At 42.3% G+C, this 9,910-nt stretch overlaps 1 long non-coding RNA gene across 1 annotated transcript; it reads right to left on the bottom strand.

Annotated features, from left to right (window-relative positions):
- Positions 1-5,827: 5,827 nt before the first annotated feature.
- LOC124871222 lies at positions 5,828-9,621 on the bottom strand. The gene is made up of 4 exons (XR_007038977.1): positions 9,572-9,621; positions 7,333-7,380; positions 5,977-6,009; positions 5,828-5,875 (listed from the first exon to the last, which is right to left on the bottom strand). It is a non-coding gene; the product is annotated as an uncharacterized LOC124871222 (long non-coding RNA).
- Between the last annotated feature and the right edge of the window lie 289 nt (positions 9,622-9,910).

Below are 9,910 nucleotides of genomic sequence, written 5' to 3'. Positions count from 1 at the left end.
CAAGAGTTAAAGACTAAAAAAACATTGTCTTTAGTCAGAAAAGTCAATCAATCAGTTACACTTTGTGATTATTCAAACTGCACGTTTCCACCAGCATTTGGACATAAAGAATCCCAGTTTTAAATTGATATAAAATGTAAAAAGGAAAATGCTTACTCTGCAGCACATTGCAGCTGCTGGTAAGACGCATCCATCTGTTGAATTCTTTAAGAAAATGAATCACAACTAAATTAGTTTGAGAAAAATCCCTTTTAATCATTTGTTTGATGACATTAATTACATTCACTTGTTGGAAAAAACAGACTGTAAAGCTCTTTGTTCAAGCTGCTTCATTTAACTTTTTGAAAACTTGGAAAAATCAGGACAAAACTGTGTTTTGAGGTCATAAAGTTTGTTTATACATTTATATATTATTGGATAGGACAAAATATGAATAGCTTGGATATTAAGAGTTTTTCACATAATGCTACATCCATTAAACCTGTCTGATTCACCAAATTAAGAACATTTTAAAAACATTCAAAAATATTAGATTTAACAAATCAAAACAGAATAAACCTTTTCTGTAACCTAACTGATGATTAAGTCAAAACGTTCCAGTTGTCAGTTTCAATAATTTTACCTTCAGGTCTCTAATCTAATCTCAGATGAAACCTCAGTCCTACAGTCATTTATCATGGAAACAATTGGGATAAAACTATGTTAACGCTGTATATTCATTGTGTTATAGTGATTGCTTGTACTGTCCAACAAGAGTTGTTTGTGGGACCCATCTGTGACATTTCAACTAATTTCTCATGTTTTCTTGTGAATAAAGGCCAACTAAATGGCAGCTGGGCCTATCAGAGAGTTATGAGAGCTGCTCACTGTCAATTAAAGTAAGACTACAAACACTGGTCTCAGTCAGATAAGACAATGGATCTCAATGTTTATTTCTGCTGAATGTACTGCCTTTACATTGTATTGGTAAGATTGATTAGCAGACATTTGCACTTATTGATATTAACTGTATTAAACATGATTTTATAACTATTTTTGGGCAAATATTTACCTCAACTGATGTTGCTGCTGTTCAGCAGCTTCCATCACTTGGATCTTTACAAAATTATGTTATTTTAGTTTTGAGAAATCAAAATCAAAGTAATTTTTTTTCCTCTTGATCGGAGTTGATTCTAGTTTTATATTTTCTTACAAAATTTTCTGACAGGTCTCTAATGCTACAACGTTGCAAATAAAATAAAATGTTGGGCTGTTGTATGAACAGTTAGGAGAGGGGAAGAACATTTGATTTGTGTAGGATTTAAACTTAAGCCTTCCATTAATATCAGGTGAAAATAGTGGATCAAAATAACAGCTCCTGTCTGTATGAGATGACATTGATTTCTTCTTGTTTCCAATATTTATAGGACTCTAAATTATTTGAGTTTATAAAGTTTAGTTATACAATATATCATTGTCAAAAAAAAACCTTAAAACATTTATTTGATGAAATTAATTATATTAATTTGCTGGAAATACCAGACTGCAACGCACTTTGTTCAAGATGCTGCATTCACGGTCTACTTTGTGACAACTTGTTGGGAACATCAGGAAAAAACAGCGTTTTGAGTTCATAAAGATTGTTTATACATTCATATATTTCCTAATATGACAACATATGGATAGTTTGATTATTAAAGAGTTTTTGAAATGATGTAATAAAACTTAAGCTTCCTTCCCAAATTAGGAACCTTTTAATTTAATGTTTCAAATCATTAAATGTAACATACCTTTGCTTGAGTTCTTCAGTTTCCATTTCTTTGTCTTTTAGAGAAAGTCTGTGGAGTAAAATGAGCAGATCACTGAACTAATGCAACACTTTTAGACTGAATGGATCTCATGGGTTATTCCTGCTGAACATTTATAGACTGTACAAACACTGATCTGATTAAGTTAAGAAAATGGAAACTTGAAGACGTTTTAAGGTTGTTTCTTTACATCCAGAATCCTTCATGAGGACTAATATATCGAGGGATGTGACGTCGCCCGGGACGGTGGAGCCTGGGTCCCACCCTGGAGCCAGGCCTGGGGTCAGGACTCACTGGAGAGCGTCTGGTGGCCGGGTTGCTCCTCGCGGGACCCGGCCAGGCTCAGCCCGAATGAGAGACGCGAGGCAATCCCCCAGTGGGCCCACCACCTGCAGGGGGAACCGTGAGGGAACGGTGCAAAGAGGATTGGGTGGCGGACGAAGGTGGAGACCTCAGCGGCCCGATCTCCAGATGCTTAGGTTGGCTCTAGGGACGTGGAATGTCACCTTGCTGGGGGGGAAGGAGCCTGAGCTTGTGCGGGAGGTCAATAGATATTGACTTGAAATAGTTGGGCTCACCTCCACGCACAGTTATTGGACTTCTGTGCTAGTCATGGATTGTCCATAATGAACACCATGTTCAAACATAAGGGTGTCCATCAGTGCACTTGGCACCAGGATACCCTAGGCAGGAGGTCAATGATCGACTTTGTTGTCGTATCATCAGACCTCCGGCCACATGTTTTGGACACTCGGGTAAAGAGAGAGGCTGAGCTGTCCACTGATCACCACCTGGAGATCAGTGGCTTTCTCCTCCTCCGCTGGAGGAGGAGAAAGCCGGACAGACTTGGCAGGCCCAAGCGCATAGTGAGGGTCTGCTGGGAACTTTTGGCGGAGCCCTCGGCCAGGGATGTATTCAACTCCCACCTCCGGGAGAGCTTTGACCAGATTCCGGGGGATGTTGGAGACATAGAGTCCGAGTGGACCATGTTCTCCGCATCTATTGTCGATGCTGCTGCCCGTAGCTGCGGCCGTAAGGTCTGCGGTGCCTGTCACGGCGGCAATCCCAGAACCCGGTGGTGGACACCGGCAGTAAGGGATGCTGTCAAGCTGAAGAAGGAGTCCTATCGGCTGTGGTTGGCTTGTGGGACTCCTGAGGCGGCTGACAGGTACCGTGAGGCCAAGCGTGCTGCGGCACGGGCTGTGGCAGAGGCAAAAACTCGGGCCTGGGAGGAGTTTGGTGAAGCCATGGAGAAGGACTACCGTTTGCCTCGAAGCGATTCTTGCACCTCAGGAGGGGGAAGCAGTGCTTTGCCAACACTGTTTACAGTGTGGGTGAAGAGCTGCTGACCTCGACTGGGGACATTATCGGCCGGTGGAAGGAGTACTTCGAGGATCTCCTCAATCCTGCCATCACGCATTCCCCGGTGTAAACAGAGGCTGGGGACTCGGGGTTGGACTCTTTCATCACCCGGGCTGAAGTCACCTAGGTGGTTAAAAAGCTCCGCAGTGGCAAGGCTTCGGGGCTGGATGAGATCTGCCCTGAGTACCTCAAATCTCTGGATGTTTTGGGGCTGTCATGGTTGACACGCCTCTTCAACATTGCGTGGCGGTCGGGGACAGTGCCTCTGGACTGGCACACTGGGGCGGTGGTTCCCGGAGGGTGTGTTCCAACTACAGGGGGATCACACTCCTCAGCCTCCCTGGTAAGGCCTACGTCAGGGTACTGGAGAGGAGAGTCCGGCCGATAGTCGAACCTCGGCTTTTCGTCCCGGCCGTGGAACACTGGACCAGCTCTATACCCTCTACAGGGTGCTCGAGGATCCATTGGAGTTTGCCCAACAGGTTCACATGTGTTTTGTGGACCTGGAGAAAGCATTCGACTGTGTCCCTCGTGATGCCCTGTGGGGGGTGCTCCAGGAGTATGGAATCGGAGACCCTTTATTTGGGGACATCCGGTCCCTGTACAAGCAGAGCAGGAGTTTGGTTCGCATTGCCGGCACTAAGTCGGACCTGTTCCCGGTGCATGTTGGACTCCGGCAGGGCTGCCCTTTGTCACCGGTCCTGTTCATAACTTTTATGGACAGGATTTCTAGACACAGCCAAGGACCGGAGGGCGTCTGGTTTGGGGACCAGTGGATTTTGTCTGTTCTTTTTGCAGATGACGTGGTCCTGCTGGCCCCCTCTAGCCAAGACCTACAGCATGCGCTGTGGCGGTTCGCAGCCGAGTGTGAAGCGGCTGAGATGAGGATCAGCTCCTCCAAGTCCGAGGCCATGGTACTCGACCGGAAAAGGGGGGCTTGTCCTCTTCAAGTTGGAGGGGAGTTCCTGCCTCAAGTGAAGGAGTTTAAGTATCTCGGGGTCTTGTTCACGAGTGAGGGAAGAATGGAGCGGGAGATCGACAGATGGATCGGTGCGGCTGCCACAGTAATGGGGGCACTGTTCCGGTCCATTGTGGTGAAGAGAGAGCTGAGCTGAAAAGCGAAGCTCTTGATTTACCGGTCGGTCTATGTTCCTACCCTCACCTATGGCCATGAACTTTGGGTCATGACCGAAAGAACGAGATCCCGGATACAAGCGGCTGAAATGAGCTTCCTCCGTAGGGTGGCCGGGCACTCCCTTAGAGATAGGATGAGGAGCTCGGCCATCCGGGAGGGGCTCGGAGTAGAGCCACTGCTCCCCCACATTGAGAGGAGCCAGTTGAGGTGGCTCGGGCATCTATACCAGATGCCTCCTGGACGTCTTCCTCGGGAGGTGTTCCAGGCATGTCCCACTGGGAGGAGGCCCAGGGGACGGCCCAGGACACGTTGGAGGGACTATGTCTCTCGGCTGGCCTGGAACGCCTTGGGCTCCCCCCGGAGTAGCTGGAGGAGGTGTCTGGAGAGAGGGACGTCTGGGCGTCTCTGCTGAGTCTGCTGCCCCCGCGACCCGGTCTCGGATAAGCGGAAGACGACGAGTACGAATCAATGAATGGAAGTACCTTTGCTGGTGTGCTTCAGCTTTCCTATCCTTTTTCAAAGCATATCTGAGAAGTCAAATACACAGAATGAAAACCAGCTCACAGTTAACGAAGAAAGATAAAACCGAAAAAAATTTTAACCTTGTCATTTGAAGTTCCCCTTCTACTTCATTTATTCTGTATAAAAGCAACATAGTCATATCTATATTGATGTGTCTTATCCAATCACACAGTAATTAAAAAAGTAGAAAAAGAGATATCAAGCTTCAAATTGAACGTGACTTACCTTTGTTTGAGAGCTTCAGTTTCCTTTTCCTTGTCTTTCAGAGACAATCTGGGAAGTAAAATGAGCAGCTTAATCTGACATGTAGACTATACAACCACTGGTCTCAGTCAGATAATGATTATTCTTCTTGAATAAACTGCAAGTCAAATATTTACCTTAAGTAATGCTGCCTTTGTTCATTAGTCTCCATCTGTCTGATCCTTTAATTAGTTAAAGAATTTCATGAAATGTTTATTTGGAGAAATCAGAAGATGAAACAGATGTTTCTTTCACATCATAGAGTTAAATAATTCATTTGGTTTCAATTACAGGAATTTACTCTAAACAAATCCCACAACTTTACAAATAATATAAGAATTTGTGTTGTAGTGTGTACACAATTAAGGCATTTAAAGGTAATAAAATATGATTAATAAAATCCTCAGACATAGAAATGAGTGGGTCAAAATAATTCTAACATTATGTACACAGTTTCTTCTGTCCTGTAAATGTTACATGGGACCTGTACCTATAAAAGTGCTTATTCAAAACAGTGAAATGTGATTTACGATTGGCTACAGTTTTATGTGTTGGAAACATCAACAGTCACAGCAGGAATGTGGTCCTTGATGTCAGTTTTACATAACAGGGCATGAGCTGGTATAAATGGCTTGTTTATCAAAGGTTTAGACACACTGTGACAGGATTTTATCAGGAGATACTTGAAGACAACATTATACTTTTTTTTCTTTACCCATCCACTAAACCTTTTAGAAAGTTTAAATAAAAAAAGTTTCACATCAAAGAATGAAAGTACCTTTGCTGCAAGGCTTCAATTTCTCTGTCCTTTTCTTTAAGATCAGATCTGAGTAGTAAAATGCACAGCATGAAAACCAGCTCAAAGAAAGAAAGAAAGAAAGAAAGAAAGAAAGAAAGAAAGAAAGAAAGAAAGAAAGAAATGTGTACCTTGTTCTTTGAAGCCATTCTGCATCATTTATTCTGTATAAAAGAAACCCAGTCAGATTTATCTTGATGTGTCCCTTCAGATCCAACATTTATTACAAGAAAACAGGGAGTATGAAAAACACAGGATATCTCAAAACTCCCATTGAGGTCCCTGAAAGGATTTTGTGCAGCTGTCGACTGCAAATTTAAGAATTATACAAATTTGGGCAGCCAGCACAGATGGTTGATGCAAATGAAGACTTATTATGTTTAATTAGGGCACAATTGTTATGGACACATGGAAATCTCAAACAATGAAAAAAATATTAGGTAAAACACCAAGTATTCATTTTTTTATCTTTTAATTATCATGCTTTTGCCCTTTCTTTCATAGTAAATATGACCACATATTCATTGAGTTTCACTCAAAAAAACGTTTTTTTGTGATTTTAGTTAGGGTTTTAATGTCTAATGATACTTTTGGCCATGAATACTTTTAAGTTGATGATTTTTGCCCACGAGACAAAAGGTTTGGACAAGCTTGCTCCAGTTGGTCTCAGTGAAGCTTTCATGAGTTCCTTTTTGCCAAGTTGTGTGAAACATCAGCAGTTACAGTTTAAATACTTTCAGTGACTTCAATTAAACAAATCAGAATATAGGAATGGTTTGGTTATAATAATAGTTCTAATAATACTATAACAGTTTTAGACACAATGCTGTCATGAACCCAGGCGCTGGGTTTATTTTTGTGCTCTTTTGCACAGAGGAGCAAAAAATAAATGTCTTATGTATTATGCTGCTATTAACCTTATGTGCCGTTTCTTTAACATATAAAAGTTCTGCTGGACCAGTGGTTCTGTGCTTTTCCTTCTGACTTCTCATCCGCCAGTCGATCACGATGCTCATTAAATGTGCCCAAATAACTCCACCCTGATGATGTCCCCTATTTAAGTAATCTACACGTCTGTATGATGTTATTACCAGTACTTCACTGAACACATGTTCAGTAAGTCTGGGTGAGACTGCTGTGAGATGAAAGTTCCAGTTTCTCAGTCATGACACAGGTCAGAGAACCACCAGGGTATTTGGGCTATTACATCTGATGGCTGATTTTCTCTTCTTAATTTTCATGAAATGTTTCAATAGATTCATAACGTCTCATAATGAAAACAATATGAAGATCAGATGGATTTTGATATATTCAGTCCTCCTCAAAATGTCTATACAAATTTCACAAAAATTATTCACAAAGATTTGATATTCAAGGTTAAAAGTATCATTTAAGATTTTTTGCTTCCTGTGTGTGATGGGCTTTTTATTTAAAATTCAACAATTTTTTTCCGTGGTTGTTGTTCATATTTCCTCATATGTCCATACCTTTGGCTCATTATTCTCCGGTCTTTCGCCTTGTTTTCCAGAAGTAACCTGTGGAACAAAATTGTTACTGAAAACATTGGTGGTTGGATTTTTCTCCACCTCAGGATGAGATTTTGAAAAAGTAAAAAAAGGATGTCTTTGATATTAACTTTAAAATATAAAATATCAGATCCAAAGATCATAACATATTCTTTTTCAGAGGAAAACATTAAAGATATACACAGTTTTACTTTCATATTAAGAATGATTAAAATATCAAACCACTGGCAAACGGAAACTTAGAAAATGGCCAATTAGGTGAACTGTTACTTAAGGTAATTTAAACATTGTCTATTTGGTTTATTTACAAAACTCTTCTCCTTTGAAAAAGGATTTAAAAAAACAAATGCAACATATTTGTTTTATTATTAGAATTTTAAAACAACCACCAAATAAACTCATTTCAGTTGCTCTGAACTGAAGTACACTGCATTAAAATCAGCTGCAACTGAATTAATCCAAGACAAACCAAACAACCATGTGATTCCCAAATTAAAATTATATGTCTACAAATAGTTGGGCTCACGTCCATGCACAGTGTGGGCTCTAGAACCAGCTCCTTGCAAGGGGTTGGATTCTCTTCTACTATGGAGTTGCTCGAGGGGAGAGGCGGCGGGCTGGGTTTGATTTGCTTGTTGCCACCCAGCTCAGCCGTCTCGTATTGGTGTTTACCCCGGTGGATGAGAGGGTCGCATCCATGCGCCTTTGGGTCAGGGACAGGTCTCTGACTGTCGTTTTGGCCTACGGGCTGAGCGGTAGTGCAGAGTACCCGGCGTTCTTGGCATCCCTGTAAGGGGTGCCACATTGTGCCCCTCCTAAGGACTCCGTTATTCTGCTGGGGGACTTTAATGCCCTTGTGGGAAATGACAGTGATACCTGGAGAGACATGATTGGGATGAATGGCCTCCCCGATCTGAATCCGAGTAGTGTTTCGTTATTTGGACTTCTGTGCTAGTCACGGATTGTCCATAATGAACACCATGTTCAAACATAAGGGTGTCCATCAGTGCACTTGGCACCAGGACACCGTAGGCAGGAGGTCAATGATCAACTTTGTTGTCGTATCATCAGACCTTCGGCTGCATGTTTTGGACACTCAGGTGAAGAGAGGGGCTGAGCTGTCCACTGATCACCACCTGGTAGTGAGTTGGATCCGCTGTAAAAGAAGAAAGCCAGACAGACATGGCAGGCCCAAGTGTATAGTGAGGGTCTGCTGGAAACTTTTGGCGGAGCCCTCGGCCAGGGATGTATTCAACTTCCACCTCCGCCGGCAATTCCCGAACCCAGTGGTGGACACCAAGGGATGCTGTCAAGCTGAAGAAGGAGTCTTATTGTCTGTGGATGGCTTGTGGGACTCCTGAGGCCATGAAGATAAACTACAGGTTGGCCTCGAAGCAATTCTTGCAAACCATCTGGCGCCTCCTGAGGGGGAAACAGTGCTTTGCCAACACTGTTTACAGTAGGGTTGAGGTGAGTGTGGCTCAGTAGGAAGAGTAGTCATCTTGCAATCAGAAGGTTGTGGGTTCGATTCCAGCTTCCTCCTGCCATATGTTGATGTGCCCCTGGGCAAGGCATTTAACCTCAAGTTGCCTACCGATGTATGAATGTGTGAGCGTTGGTGAGTGCGATTGGGTGAATGTGGCTCTAGTGTAAAGTGCTTTGAGCAGTCTGTATGACTGGAAAAGCTCTATATAAGTTCAGTCCATTTACCATTTAGCTGCTGACCTCGACTGGGGACATTATTAGGCAGTGAAAGGAGTACTTCGAGGATCCCCTCAATCCTGCTGTCATACATTCCCTGGTGAAAGTAGAGGCTGGGGACTCGGGGTTGGACTCTTTCATCACCCAGGCTGTCACCGAGGTGGTTAAAAACTCCACAGTGGCAGGGCTTCAGGGGTGGATGAGATCTGCCCTAAGTACCTCAAGTCTCTCTGGATGTTGTGGGACTGTCATGGTTGACTCCCTTTATCCTTTTTGCCACAACTCTCTCTCTTTCTTGCTTCTTTTCTGTCTCCCTGTCCATAACAATTGAAATAATTCCAAAGCAGTTTCTAATAAAGCTTTTTTTTATATATATATATATATATATATATATATATATATATATATATCTTCTTGGCACACAGACAACATTTCTGAGTGCCACTCTGCTGAACACACGGTAAAAAAAAAAAAAATTATAAGTAAATTATATACTTACCTTGTCTCAGAAGATGTCTGCTGTTGAACCTGATCAATCTCCTGGGATCTTAATTAAAACATTGACAAGGACATGTTAGAATAGATGAAAAGTTTAGATCCCTCATTAAATATTACAGCCATTGTTTTAATGGGAATATTTCTAGAGAATTATTTCTTATGTAGTGTTTGTAAAACTTTTTTCTGTTTCAGTCAAAAAATATCCCAGAAATTACTGTAGCCCCATTTAACACAGAGTCCCAGTGCCATGATTTGGTTTGGTACCATTTGTTGGGACCGCAGCCATGGATTACAACATGAAAGTCCGGTATGAACTTTTCTGGAACTTTCAAAATAAATC

Source organism: Girardinichthys multiradiatus, chromosome 7 (genome assembly GCF_021462225.1).
Source record: "Girardinichthys multiradiatus isolate DD_20200921_A chromosome 7, DD_fGirMul_XY1, whole genome shotgun sequence".
NCBI classification, from domain to species: domain Eukaryota; kingdom Metazoa; phylum Chordata; class Actinopteri; order Cyprinodontiformes; family Goodeidae; genus Girardinichthys; species Girardinichthys multiradiatus.
This window is presented reverse-complemented; position numbering and strand designations above follow the sequence as displayed.